This window comes from Bufo gargarizans, chromosome 1 (genome assembly GCF_014858855.1).
Source record: "Bufo gargarizans isolate SCDJY-AF-19 chromosome 1, ASM1485885v1, whole genome shotgun sequence".
In the NCBI taxonomy this organism is placed as follows: domain Eukaryota; kingdom Metazoa; phylum Chordata; class Amphibia; order Anura; family Bufonidae; genus Bufo; species Bufo gargarizans.
This window is the reverse complement of record NC_058080.1, coordinates 746,331,245-746,346,899: the sequence shown is the minus strand read 5'-3', so window position 1 is coordinate 746,346,899 and position 15,655 is coordinate 746,331,245. Positions and strand designations below refer to the sequence as shown.

At 45.4% G+C, this 15,655-nt stretch overlaps 1 protein-coding gene and 2 long non-coding RNA genes across 3 annotated transcripts in view; all 3 read right to left on the bottom strand.

Annotated features, from left to right (window-relative positions):
* LOC122925023 (zinc finger protein 585A-like) overlaps positions 1-15,655 on the bottom strand; it is a 147,232-nt gene that overhangs the window by 13,341 nt on the left and 118,236 nt on the right. The gene's annotated exons all lie outside the window — the stretch shown is intronic.
* On the bottom strand, positions 690-10,061 carry LOC122925042. The gene is made up of 3 exons (XR_006387485.1): positions 10,001-10,061; positions 1,054-1,178; positions 690-739 (listed from the first exon to the last, which is right to left on the bottom strand). It is a non-coding gene; the product is annotated as an uncharacterized LOC122925042 (long non-coding RNA).
* Positions 10,338-11,253, bottom strand: LOC122925041. Its single transcript, XR_006387484.1, has 3 exons — positions 11,193-11,253; positions 10,702-10,826; positions 10,338-10,387 (listed from the first exon to the last, which is right to left on the bottom strand). It is a non-coding gene; the product is annotated as an uncharacterized LOC122925041 (long non-coding RNA).

Here is a 15,655-nt window from a genome sequence, read left to right as displayed (position 1 = left end):
TGCACACACGTGTATACACTGCACATGACGGCTCTTACCCTGTGATATAAGAGGCTGGTGCTCCTCCATTACATGTCACTGCACACACGTGTATACACTGCACATGACGGCTCTTACCTTGTGATATAAGAGGCTGGTGCTCCTCCATTACATGTCACTGCACACACGTGTATACACTGCACATGACGGCTCTTACCCTGTGATATAAGAGGCTGGTGCTCCTCCATTACATGTCACTGCACACGTGTATACACTGTACATGACGGCTCTTACCTTGTGATATAAGAGGCTGGTGCTCCTCCATTACATGTCACTGCACACACGTGTATACACTGCACATGACGGCTCTTACCTTGTGATATAAGAGGCTGGTGCTCCTCCATCATGGCCTCCTTGTACAGATCCTTGTGTCCTTCTATATACTCCCACTCCTCCATGGAGAAATAAACAGTGACGTCCTGACACCTTATAGGAACCTGACAACACAATGACACCGTCATCACCCAGACCCCTCCAGTGCTGTTACTGGAGAATTTCCCAGCATTCCCAGCAGTGTCACCTCTCCAGTCAGCAGCTCCATCATCTTGTGGGTGAGTTCTAGGATCTTCTGCTCATGTATCAGGGGGTGAGGGGGAGGCTCTGTGATGGGGGGAGGGGTCCTGCTCCGCCCTCCTGACTCCTGGAGATGGATGATGGGAGTCACACAGTCCCCCGATGTCTTCTTCACTATTGTGTACTCCTGTGGATGGAGAGAGACACTTAGGGAATAAACCCTTCAGGGGCCATGTGCTCTCCTCCGGCCCTCTCCTCCTGGTACAACGTGCCTACTTACCTCCTCATGGCTCCTACAACATGACTATTGGTCACTGGTCACATGATACATCACTCACCATACTGAGGGCTGATCTTCAGGTTCTCCATCACTTGGAAGGTCTGGAGGCCGTTCTCCAAGACCCTGGACTCTTCCTATCACTTCCTATGATGGATTCTCCTCCCCGATGTCTGACTTGTTACAGAACACAATAAAGAGGAGAGAAATCTAGAAAAGTTTACCTCTCCGCTCAGCAGGGAGATGATCTCCAAGGTGAGGTCAAATATTCTTCTGCTGATCTCCTTCCTGTCCATCCTTGGTGGCTCTTTCAGGAGAAGGCTCGTATTGCTGGTTTTCTTCATCTTCCCTACAAAAAAAAGGAATAAAAGGGTCATCAGTGAGTCCCATGTCCCCTATAATGAAGCCGAGAGAAAGTACAACTCATCCTGCAAAACTCAGACCCTCATAAAGCTGCGCTGATGGGAAAACCCTGAGCTCTGTATGTTTCTAAGCTCTCGGCAGTGCAGTGTATGGACGGAGAGCTGTAGTGGCAGTTGAAGGCATGAGCGGATACAGATGCCTGGACTTCCTCATGTATCATTGTTCTTAAGTCTGTTAGTAATGTCGGCTGTTCCTCCTTCATCACTTTATTGATGCAGTCAGCACAGAGTTGTTTGGTATACACATCCTGTAGTCTTTTACTACAGGTAGCACATCTTTTAGGTTGCTTTGTTAGTTCCACTTTATAGTGGCTTTCCTTTTCCCCTGCAATGAATGAGGAATACACAACTGCTATTGCCACCTGTCTGATAGATAGGGATCCAGGAACATGTGCAATTACAACCATTTACATGTCCCTGTACAGGAGGCTCTGGAGAGTGCTCCCATAGGGCCGAGTTCTGGGCATCCATGATAGAGGAACACAGTACCTTGTATCTATCCCCCTTAATGGGCAAGTTGCAACACTGAGAGGCATTGACAATTTGCAAAAAAGAGTTTGCTTCTCACCGAGCAAGCACTCTTTGGGGTAGATGAGGGGGAGGATGACAGAGAGGAGGCTGAGGAAAGTGAGGTAGCTAGTTGGGTAACAGCTAGAAAGCGGGGTAGAGGGAAGAGTGCCAGGGAGGCTAGCCCTGATCTGACACACCCCAACAAGTTTGCACGTTTGGCAGATGAGGGGGATGTCAGTCCGGGGACGGCACTGCTGCAGCCGGACATTTCCTCTGCCAGTCAGGGGAATACCAGCTCCGGTAAGCAGGGGACCAGGAGAGCAGGGCAGGCCAGACAGGTGCTGGTAGTGGGAGACTCCATTATTAGGGGAACAGATAGGGAAATCTGTCACAAAGACCGGGATCGCCGAACAGTGTGCTGTCTTCCTGGCGCTAGAGTTCGACACATCGCGGATCGGGTTGACAGATTACTGGGAGGGGCTGGAGAAGATCCAGCGGTCATGGTCCATATCGGAACCAATGACAAAGTTAGAGGTAGGTGGAGAGTCCTTAAAAATGATTTCAGGGATTTAGGTCAAAAGCTGAGGGCAAGGACCTCAAAAGGTAGTATTTTCCGAAATACTGCCTGTACCACGAGCCACACAAGAAAGGCAACGGGAGATTAGGGAGATTAACAAGTGGCTCAAGAACTGGTGTAGGAAGGAGGGGTTTGGGTTCCTGGAGAACTGGGCCCTCTTCTCTATCGGCTACAGGCTCTATCGTAGGGACGGGCTGCACCTCAATGGGGAAGGGGCAGCTGTGTTGGGGGAGAAGATGGCTAGAAGGTTGGAGGAGTGTTTAAACTAGGGACTGGGGGGGAGGGAAATTACATTATAGGAGGGGAAGATAGTGCAGATAGAGACCGGGGGGTAGGTAGTGGGACTGGGGGAGGAATGGAAGGAGGGACTAGAACAGTTCAGAAGGAAAGGTGTAGGGTACAAAATATACATAAACCTCTTAAATGTATGTATACTAATGCCAGAAGCCTGACTAATAAAACTGGGGAGCTGGAATTAGTGATGTATGAGGAGGACTATGACATAGTGGGAATAACTGAGACATGGCTGGAGGATAGCTATAACAGTGGGAATAACTGAGACATGTCTGGATGATAGCTATGACAGTGGGAATAACTGAGACATGGCTGGATGATAGCTATGACAGTGGGAATAACTGAGACATGGCTGGATGATAGCTATGACAGTGGGAATAACTGAGACACGGCTGGATGATAGCTATGACAGTGGGAATAACTGAGACACGGCTGGATGATAGCTATGACTGGGCAGTTAATGTACAAGGTTACAGTCTGTTTAGAAAGGATCGTCAAAACCGGAGAGGGGGAGGGGTCTGCCTTTATGTAAAGTCCTGTGTAAAGCCCACAGTCCGAGAAGATATAAGTGAGGGACATGAACATGTGGAGTCACTGTGGGTACACATACATGGAGCTAAAAACAACAATAAATTACTAATAGGAGTTTACTATAAACCACCTAATATACCAGAGTCCACAGAAAATCTACTACTGAACGAGATAGACGAGGCGGCAAATCATAATGAGGTGGTTATTATGGGGGGACTTCAACTACCCAGATATAGACTGGGAAACTGAAACTTGTATATCTCATAAAGGAAACAGGTTCTTGGCAATAACCAAAGACAATTACCTCTCCCAACTGGTTCAGGACCCGACTAGAGGGACGGCCATACTGGACTTAGTATTAACCAATAGGCCGGACAGAACAACAGACGTGCAGGTTGGGGGACACCTGGGAAATAGTGACCATAAAGTAATAACCTTCCAATTATCATTCAAAAGAGCGTTTCTACAGGGAGGAACAAAAATACCAAAACTTCAAAAAAGCTAAATTTAGCCAACTAAGAGAGGCCATAGGCCTAACTAAATTGGATAAAGTCCTCACAAATAAAAATACAGCCACAAAATGGGATATCTTTAAAAACATCCTAAAATCTCATTTTGAGAGGTACATACCGTATGGGAATAAAAGGTTACGGAACAAAAAGAAACCAATGTGGATAAACAGAACTGTAAAGAAAGCAATAAATGACAAAAAGAAAGCATATAAATCACTAAAACAGGAAGGTAGCGAGGAAGCACTGAAAAACTATAAGGAAAAAAATAGAACATGTAAAAAACAAATAAAAGCGGCCAAACTAGAGACCGAGAGATTAATTGATAAAGAGAGTAAAACTAACCCTAAAATGTTCTTCAATTATATAAATGCTATAAAGTATAAATCTGAAGGTGTCGGCCCTTTAAAGAGTAATTAGGGGGGAGTCGCAGAGAGCAACGAGGAGAAAGCAAAGCTGTTAAATATTTTTCTCTCCAATGTATTCACTGAGGAAAATAAACTGTCAGATGAAATGCAGAATGTAAAAATAAATTCCCCACTAAAAGTGTCCTGTCTGACCCAGGAAGAAGTACATCAGCGACTTAAAAAGATTAAAATAGACAAATCGCCAGGACCAGATGGCATACACCCTCGTATCCTAAGGGAATTAAGTAATGTCATAGCCAGACCCTTATTTCTGATATTTTCGGACTCTATACTGACAGGGAATGTCCCACAGGATTGGCGCATGGCAAATGTGGTGCCAATATTCAAAAAGGGTCCAAAAACAGAGCCTGGAAACTATAGGCCGGTAAGTTTAACATCTGTTGTGGGTAAACAGTTTGAAGGTTTCCTGAGAGATGCTATGTTAGAGCATCTCAACGGAAATAAGCGAATAACGCCATCTCAGCATGGCTTCGTGAGGGATCGGACATGTCAGACTAATTTAATCAGTTTCTATGAGGAGGTAAGTTCTAGACTTGACAGCGGCGAATCAATGGATGTCGTGTATCTGGACTTCTCCAAAGCATCTGACACTGTACCACATAAAAGGTTAGTATATAAAATGAGAATGCTCGGCCTGGGAGAAAACATCTGTATGTGGGTAAGTAACTGGCTGAGTGATAGAAAACAGAGGGTGGTTATTAGTGGTACATACTCAGATTGGGTCACTGTCACTAGTGGGGTACCTCAGGGGTCAGTACTGGAGGGGTCATTGTCACTAGTGGGGTACCTCAGGGGTCAGTATTGGGCCCTATTCTCTTCAATATATATATTAATGATCTTGTAGAAGGCTTGCATAGTAAAATATACATTTTTGCAGACACTAAACTGTGTAAAGTAATTAACACTGAAGAGGACAGTATACTGTATATATACTAGAGAGGACAGTATACTGTATATATACTACAGAGGACAGTATACTGTATATATACTACAGAGGGCAGTATACTACTACAGAGGGATCTGGATAGATTGAAGGTTTGGGCAGATAAGTGGCAGATGAGGTTTAAACACTGACAAATGTAAAGTTATGCACATGGGAAGGAATAATGCAAGTCACCCGTACATACTAAATGGTAAAACACTGGGTAACACTGACATGGAAAAGGATCTAGGAATTTTAATAAACAGCAAACTAAGCTGCAAAAACCAGTGTCAGGCAGCTGCTGCCAAGGCTAATAAGATAATGGGTTGCATCAGAAGGGGCATAGATGCCCGCGATGAGAACATAGTCCTAGCACTTTACAAATCATTAGTCAGACCACACATGGAGTACTGTGTACAGTTCTGGGCTCCAGTGAACAAAGCAGACATAGCAGAGCTGGAGAGGGTCCAGAGGAGGACAACTAAAGTAATAACTGGAATGGGGCAACTACAGTACCCTGAAAGATTATCAAAATTAGGGTTATTCACTTTAGAAAAAAGACGACTGAGGGGAGATCTAATAACTATGTATAAATATATCAGGGGTCAGTACAGAGATCACTCCCATCATCTATTTATCCTCAGGACTGTGACGAGGGGACATCCTCTGCGTCTGGAGGAAAGAAGGTTTGTACACAAACATAGAAGAGGATTCTTTACGGTAAGAGCAGTGAGACTATGGAACTCTCTGCCTGAGGAGGTGGTGATGGGGAGTGCAATAAAGGAATTCAGGAGGGGCCTGGATGTATTTCTGGAGCGTAATAATATTACAGGCTATAGCTACTAGAGAGGGGTCGCTGATCCAGGGAGTTATTCTGATTGCCTGATTGGAGTCGGGAAGGAATTTTTTATTCCCCTAAAGTGGGGAAAATTGGCCTCTACTTCACTTTTTTTTTTTGCCTTCCTCTGGATCAACTTTTAGGATAACAGGCCGAACTGGATGGACAAATGTATTTTTTTCGGCCTTATGTTCTATGTTACTAGATACCCAGATAGCCCCTCCTGTTGCTGTGTGGCTCCTCCCCTCTTCTTTTAGGGATTAATCCGGTAAAAGTGCCCATCAATTGGAACATGAGAACAGGATTCAGGTCTCAAGCATTACTGTGCTCCACACTGCCCGGCCACTGCTATGCTGCTTGCAGTCTGAACACCCAAAGACGGAAAGGACTCCCCAGTGCACTGTCACTCTGCAGCACAGACCTCAACCTACTTGTTCCTCTGAGCTTCTGAGGAACTGGGGAGAAAGATACCGGCACCCGGCGCCCCCATGGAAATGTGGCGAATCAGCTCCCAAGACCAGCGGCATGATCCCAGCAGCAAGCATACTTCATGCAGCGGTCACCCACCATACAGGTAACCTAAGAAGGGTCTGGAGAAAAAATAGCTTTAAGACCTCACTTTGAGAGGTTTTAGCCAAGGCCTTAATAATGGAGTGGAAAGAGAGGCCTTCACCCCTGATCCAGCCTGTAGTCAATAAAATCCGCTAGAGCAGGGAATTACTCTGCACCCGTCCACTGTAGGGACAGAATAACACTGGAAGGTGGGATAGGCTTTTTAACCGCTCTGTGTTCTCTTTGTTTTATCCCAAGGTGTCCATAAGCTTCAAGATCTCCAGGTCAAATCTCACTCCTTGGTCTTCTCATTCTTTCCTCTCCATCTACACCCACCTTATACAGTCCTGATCAAAAGTTTAAAATCCTGAATAGCATGGCTGGATCTTAACAAGGTTCCAAGTAGAGCTTCAACATGCAACAAGAAGAAATGGGAGTGAGACAAAACATTTTTTGAGCAATTTAATAAAAACAACAAATAAACTGAAACAGGCTGTTTTTCAGCTGATCAAAAGTTTAGGACCACACCTCCCAAAAAAAACTAAACCCCCCCAAAACAGAAATCCAACTTCCAAACATGACCTCAGTAATGAGTAGCTCCGCCATTATTTTTGATCACTTCAAAAATTTGTTTCGCCATGCTTGATGCAAGCATTTCCATGAGGTGAGTGGGAACATTTCTCCAAGTGGTGAAGATAGCCGCACGAAGGCCATCTACTGTCTGGAACTGTTGTCCATTTTTGTAAACTTCCCTTGCCATCCATCCCCAAAGGTTCTCAATTGAATTTAGATCAGGGGAACACGCAGGATGGGCCAAAATAGTGATGTTATTCTCCTGGAAGAAGTCCCTTGTCCTGCGGGCATTGTGTACTGTAGCGTTGTACTGTTGAAAAACCCAGTCGTTACCACACAGACGAGGGCCCTCAGTCATAAGGAATGCTCTCTGCAACATCTGGACATAGCCAGCGGCCGTTTGACGCCCCTGTACTTCCTGAAGCTCCCTTGTTCCACTGAAGGAAAAAGCACCCCAGACCATTATGGCGCCCCCTCCACTGTGGCGCGTAGAAAACATCTCAGGTGGGATCTGCTTGTCATGCCAGTAACGTTGGAAACCATCAGGACCATCAAGGTAATCAGAGAATAAAACTTTCTTCCACCTTTGAATGTCCCATGTTTGGTGCTCTCTTGCAAAGTCCAAACGAGCAGTTCTGTGGCGTTCAAGGAGACGAGGTCTTTGAAGACGTTTTTTGTTTTTGAAGCCCTTCAGTCTCAGATGCCGTCTGATGGTTATGGGGCTGCAGTCAGCACCAGTAAGGGCCCTAATTTGGGTCGAGGATCGTCCAGTGTCTTGACGGACAGCCAATTGGATCCTCCGGCTCAGTGCTGATGAAATTTATTTGGGTCTTCCACTCGACTTTTTTGTTCCATAACCCTCAGGATCATTGAAGAAATTCCAAATGACTGTCTTACTGTGTCCCACCTCAGCAGCGATGGCGCGCTGTGAGAGACCCTGCTTATGCAGGTCAACAACCTGACCACGGTCAAAAAGGGAGAGTTTTTTTGTCTTTGCCATCACAACGTGTGACTACCTGACAGAACATGACAATGAATCCACATCTTTGGGCAGATTTGGCCTTTTAAAGGCATGTGGTCCTAAACTTTGGATCAGCTGAAAAACAGCCTGTTTCAATTTAATCGTTATTTTAAATAAATTGAATGCTCAAACAATGTTTTGTCTCACTCCCATTTTTTCTTGTTGCATGTTGAAGCTCTGCTTGGAACCTTGTTAAGATCCAGCCATGCTAAATAGGATTTTTTGTCATTTTTCAAGTGGTCTTAAACTTTTGATCAGGACTGTATAAGAGGCTGTTGCTCCTCCATTACATGTCACTGCACACACGTGTATACACTGCACATGACGGCTCTTACCCTGTGATATAAGAGGCTGTTGCTCCTCCATTACATGTCACTGCACACACGTGTATACACTGCACATGACGGCTCTTACCCTGTGATATAAGAGGCTGGTGCTCCTCCATTACATGTCACTGCACACACTTGTATACACTGCACATGACGGCTCTTACCCTGTGATATAAGAGGCTGGTGCTCCTCCATTACATGTCACTACACACACGTGTATACACTGCACATGACGGCTCTTACCTTGTGATATAAGAGGCTGATGCTCCTCCATTACATGTTACTGCACACACGTGTATACACTGCATATGACGGCTCTTACCCTGTGATATAAGAGGCTGGTGCTCCTCCATTACATGTCACTGCACACACGTGTATACGCTGCACATGACGGCTCTTACCTTGTGATATAAGAGGCTGGTGCTCCTCCATTACATGTCACTGCACACACGTGTATACACTGCACATGACGGCTCTTACCTTGTGATATAAGAGGCTGGTGCTCCTCCATTACATGTCACTGCACACACGTGTATACACTGCACATGACGGCTCTTACCCTGTGATATAAGAGGCTGGTGCTCCTCCATTACATGTCACTGCACACACGTGTATACACTGCACATGACGGCTCTTACCTTGTGATATAAGAGGCTGATGCTCCTCCATTACATGTTACTGCACACACGTGTATACACTGCATATGACGGCTCTTACCCTGTGATATAAGAGGCTGGTGCTCCTCCATTACATGTCACTGCACACACGTGTACACACTGCACATGACAGGTCTTACCTTGTGATATAAGAGGCTGGTGCTCCTCCATTACATGTCACTGCACACACGTGTATACACTGCACATGACGGCTCTTACCTTGTGATATAAGAGGCTGGTGCTCCTCCATTACATGTCACTGCACACACGTGTATACACTGCACATGACGGCTCTTACCTTGTGATATAAGAGGCTGGTGCTCCTCCATTACATGTCACTGCACACACGTGTATACACTGCACATGACGGCTCTTACCTTGTGATATAAGAGGCTGGTGCTCCTCCATTACATGTCACTGCACACACGTGTATACACTGCACATGACGGCTCTTACCTTGTGATATAAGAGGCTGGTGCTCCTCCATTACATGTCACTGCACACACGTGTATACACTGCACATGACGGCTCTTACCTTGTGATATAAGAGGCTGGTGCTCCTCCATTACATGTCACTGCACACACGTGTATACACTGCACATGACGGCTCTTACCTTGTGATATAAGAGGCTGGAGCTCCTCCATTACATGTCACTGCACACACGTGTACACACTGCACATGACGGCTCTTACCTTGTGATATAAGAGGCTGGTGCTCCTCCATTACATGTCACTGCACACACGTGTATACACTGCACATGACGGCTCTTACCCTGTGATATAAGAGGCTGGTGCTCCTCCATTACATGTCACTGCACACACGTGTACACACTGCACATGACGGCTCTTACCCTGTGATATAAGAGGCTGGTGCTCCTCCATTACATGTCACTGCACACACGTGTATACACTGCACATGACGGGTCTTACCTTGTGATATAAGAGGCTGGTGCTCCTCCATTACATGTCACTGCTCACACGTGTATACACTGCACATGACGGCTCTTACCTTGTGATATAAGAGGCTGGTGCTCCTCCATCATGGCCTCCTTGTACAGGTCCTTGTGTCCTTCTATATACTCCCACTCCTCCATGGAGAAATAGACAGTGACGTCCTGACACCTTATAGGAACCTGACAACACAATGACACCGTCATCACCCAGACCCCTCCAGTGCTGTTACTGGAGAATCTCCCAGCATTCCCAGCAGTGTCACCTCTCCAGTCAGCAGCTCCATCATCTTGTGGGTGAGTTCTAGGATCTTCTGCTCATGTATCAGGGGGTGAGGGGGAGGTTCTGTGATGGGGTGAGGGGTCCTTCTCCACCCTCCTGACTCCTGGAGATGGATGATGGGAGTCACACAGTCCCCCGATGTCTTCTTCACTATTGTGTACTCCTGTGGATGGAGAGAGACACTTAGGGAATAAACCCTTCAGGGGCCATGTGCTCTCCTCCGGCCCTCTCCTCCTGGTACAACGTGCCTACTTACCTTCTCATGGCTCCTACAACATGACTATTGGTCACTGGTCACATGACACATCACTCACCATATTGGGGGCTGATCTTCAGGTTCTCAGTCACTTGGAAGGTCTGGAGGCCGTTCTCCAGGACCCTGGACTCTGCCTATCACTTCCTATGATGGATTCTCCTTCCCGATGTCTGACTTGTTACAGAATACAATAAAGAGGAGAGAAATCTAGAAAAGTTTACCTCTCCGCTCAGCAGGGAGATGATCTCCAAGGTGAGGTCTAATATTCTTCTGCTGATCTCCTTCCTGTCCATCCTTGGTGGCTCGTTCAGGAGAAGGGTCGTATTGCTGGTTTTATTTATCCCTCCTGAAAAAGAAGGAATAAAAGGTTAATCAGTGAGTCCCATGTCCCCTATAATGAGGCCGAGAAAAAGTACAACTTTTCCCCATAACTCAGACCCTCATAAAGCTGAACTGATGGGAAAACCCTGAGCTCCAGGTGTATCTAAGCTCCTGTCAGTGCAGTGTGTGGAGGCAGGAAACTCTGAGCTCCCTGTGTATCTAAGCTGCTGGCAGTGTTTCATCCGGCACAACCCCCACTATCCCCACTACTCCTCCCCCATCATACTAAGCTGAGGAGCAGAGAAGGAGTCCTTGTGTGTAATGGAGGAGAATCTCCAGAGGTGACATGTCTGAGCTCTCCACCACACTGTCTCCTCACAGCTCATCTTACCTGCAGGCTGGAGGAATGGCTGATACCAGAGAGAACAAGAGCCCTGACTACCGACCAGGACCTGCCCAGTATCTGCTGCACTGCCAGAGCTGAAGGACCTGGGGTGACGTCACCGTCATGTGATCAGTGACTCACTGCCAAGCTCCACCCCTCACACAGTGATCACATGATGGTGACATCATCCCAGGTCCTTTATCTTTTCCAGTGTATTAGATAAGAGAACATAAAAGCTAGAAGTAAATAGAAGATAAAAAAGGAAATGTGATTCGTCTGTGGTTAATATTAACCCCTTAAAGACCCTGGGATTTTCCATCTTTGCGTTTTCGTTTTTCACTCCCCGCCTTCCCATAGTCCTAACTTTTTTATTTTTCCATTCACATAGCCTTATGAGGGCTTACTTTTTGCGGGACAAGTTGTACTTTCTAATGGCACCATGTACGGTTGTATACCATGTAGCAGGAAGCGGAAAAAAACTCCAAATGGGGTAGAATTGGGGAAAAACGCAATTCTGATAAAGTTATTTTTTTTTTACACTGTACACTATGTGGTAAACTTGACGTGTTATCTTCATTCTCCAGGTCAGTGCGGTTACACCACTCTTGTAGCATTTTTCTTGTATTGTTTTTATACTGAAATTCTTTTTTTTAAACCTTTGAGGAAAAAATTTATAAAAAAATATGACCACATTGTGACCCCTATAACTTTTTGGTAGTTATGTGTACGGGGCTCATTTGAAGTGTGTGCGACTTTTTGATCACTTTCTCTAAAAAAAATATTGGGTAGTTGAAGTGACAAAAAATGGCAAATACGACATTTTCCGTATGCCATTAATATATTTATTTATTAAATAAAATATATATATATTTTTATACTTTTTATATTTTAGGCTGAGTTCACATCAGCGTTCAGGACTTTTGTCTCCGCTTCAAAATCATCTTCTGAGCGGAAACCTAACGGACCCCATTATAGTCTATGGGGTCCGTAGGCTCCATTCGGCTCAGTTATGTGCCGAATCCGTCCTCTCAGTTATCCTGCTCCAATAACGGAGCAGAAGAACGGAAAGGCTGAGCTAGGGGTGGGCGATATAGACGATATGCGATATAAACCATATCAATTTGGCCAACGATAGAGATTTTGTTTATATCGCCATATCGCGGTAGAACATGGCATGCTCCGCTCTCGGCACGCACCATGTTCTCCCTCCCCACTGTGTGCGACTGCCATTGCGCCACCAATGAGAACAGAGAGGAGGAGGAGGGGAGGGACTGTGGCCACTGCGCCACCAATCAATATAGTTAACAAACACATAGTGCAACAGCACTCTACAAACCAAAGGTAGAGTACAAAAGTACAGGGTGGGCCATTTATATGGATACACCTTAATAAAATGGGAATGGTTGGTGATATTAACTTCCTGTTTGTGGCACATTAGTATATGTGAGGGGGAAACTTTTCAAGATGGGTGGTGACCGTGGCGGCCATTTTGAAGTCGCCATTTTGAATCCAACTTTTGTTTTTGAATAAGAAGAGGGTCATGTGACACATCAAACTTACTGGGAATTTCACAAGAAAAACAATGGTGTGCTTGGTTTTAACGTAACTTTAATTTTTCATGAGTTATTTACAAGTTTCTCTTTGTTTACAGCCATTGACATGTCGCCGAGGTTAACACGTGCGGAGCAGATAGAAATTGTGTTGCTGTCTGGTGACGTCGTGGGCCAGTTGAATGGCCCCCAAGGTCTCCTGATCTGACCCCCTTAGACTTTTATCTTTGGGGTCATCTGAAGGCAATTGTCTATGCTGTGAAGATACGAGATGTGCAGCACCTGAAACTAAGGATACTGGAAGCCTGTGCTAGTATTTCTCCTGCGGTGTTGCTATCAGTGTGTGAAGAGTGGGAGAAGAGGGTTGCATTGACAATCCAACACAATGGGCAGCACATTAAACACATTTTATAAGTGGTCAGAAACTTGAAAATAACTCATGAAAGAATAAAGTTACGTTAAAACCAAGCACACCATTGTTTTTCTTGTGAAATTCCCAATAAGTTTGATGTGTCACATGACCCTCTTCCTATTGAAAAAACAAAAGTTGGATTCAAAATGGCCGACTTCAAAATGGCCACCATGGTCACCACCTATCTTGAAAAGTTTCCCCCCTCACATATACTAATGTGCCACAAACAGGAAGTTAATATAACCAACCATTCCCTATTTATTAAGGTGTATCCATATAAAGATGCTTAGCAAATACATTTTGTACAAAATCATTTGAGCCCGTCTGCCGCACGCCAAGGCGATCTCTATAAGACGGGTCCTAACACTAAAGCTCACCTGTTGGGTGCCATAACAGCGACCATGAAATCCAGGAAGTGCAGGTCCCACATGCATGCTGGGCCCCTGTTGATCCATATCTGTGTGGAGCCAAAATGGCCTTCATGGAATCCAGGGACTATAAATACCAGCATGCATGCTGAGCAGACTATATACTCATGCTAATTAAAATCAGCCTGTGAGGCAGAGGAGGCTAAGGGAGTGCATGCATGCTGGTATTTATAGTCCCTGGATTCTATAAAGGCCATTTTGGCTCCACACAGATATGGATCAACAGGGGCCCAGCATGCATGTGGGACCTGCACTTCCTGGATTTCATGGTCACTGTGATGGCACCCAACAGGTGAGCTTTAGTGTTAGGACCTGTCTTATAGAGATCGCCTTGGCGTGCGGCAGATGGGCTCAAATGATTTTGTACAAAATGTATTTGCTAAGCATCTCTAAGTTATTAGCATAGCATTTACAATGTAATATTCTTGTGTACTCTACCTTTGGTTTGTAGAGTGCTGTTGCACTATGTGTTTATTAGATGTATATTTGCAGCCACAAGCAACGTGCACCTGCGCATTGGGATGTGCTGACCCCCCTTTTGTGTCACCAATGAATATAGTTAATATGCCTGAATACAAACGTAGCCTGCATGTGCCGGCCATATCCCATACCTGGCCTCTATTACTGTGCGCCGTGATCCGCCGCAATTAACCCCTTAGGTCCTGAGGGGTTAATTGCGGCGGATCACTGCGCGCAGTAATAGAGACCAGGTATGGTATATGGCCGGCACATGCAGGTAGCTACGTTTGTATTCAGGCATATTAACTATATTTATTGGTGGTGCAGTGGCCACAGCCCCTCCCTTCTACTCCCCCTCTTCTAAGTGTTATATATAGAATATATCGCACATGCTTAAAATTATATCGCAATATAGATTTTAGGCCATATCGCCCACCCCTCGGCTGAACGCTGATGTGATCTCAGCCATAATTGTATGGGCATTTTCGCACACGCCGATGCCCATGATGTTTATTTATTTTTTATTGATTATTTTTATTTTAAGGGAAGGGGGGTGATTTGAACTTTTAGTTGTTTTTTTTATATATTTGTAAAAACTTTTTTTTCCTTTTTTTTTTACCTTTTTTAAGTCACCTTGGGTGACAATAATTGGCAATCATTAGATTGCCCTAATGTGTTCATTAATGACTATACAGTATAGTCATCATTGAGCACTTTATTTGCACAATATCAATACAATGCTGCCACCTAGTGGCCTGTATTGGTATATTCATCTAATAGGCTCTGAAGCCTGCTTGACGATTCAGCCTATTAGAGCAATGTAACGGGTTCCCCGATCTCATTCAGGGAATGCTGTTACCGGAGCGAAAGCGTGCGTCTTCCGCTTCTTGACTCCACAGATGACGTGGTCACATTTGACCACAGCATTTGAAGGGTAAAATGTATGCGATCAGCCTTATGGCTGATCGCATACATGTGCCGCGGGTCTCTGCTTTTTAAAATAGCAGAAACCGCGCAGCTATGGGGCCCCCAGCACGCGCGAGTGGGCGCCATGTTTAGGGACCAGACTTCAGCCTTACATATACGGCGGAGGTCCTTAAGGGGTTAAGGGTCAATTGGAAACTGAAACACAGAATAACAAACTAACGAAGAGCACAAAACAAAAGCTCCATCAGTTCTACAACAAGATGCGGACATTTCATGATCCAAAACAAGGAAAATAAACTCCACAGACGGAGACGTAAGGCAGGGCTCAACACTAACACAGAATGAAGCCAAAACCTGACCTTGTGGACCGCTGCTCCAATACATCTACTGAAGGGTCTACGTATGAACCTAATAAACTTCGGGAGCTCTCTGGAGGATTTCATTCTGGCCCTACAAAGTGAACTCTGCAGCGATATGGAAAATTATTTTCGAAGACTTCACCTAAAGGACAATTTTATGATGCAGAGGAGACAGAAGCCATCCTGATAGAAGGAAATGTGACAGCTAGGAAGAAATCTGAATGGTGGGGGTATCCTCGAATATCCCTGCCAATGTTCCGTCCCCGGACCTGGGGCGGCTTGTGACTATGTACATGGCCACTGACACCCCGAGGTCCGATCCCCCAGAATGTGA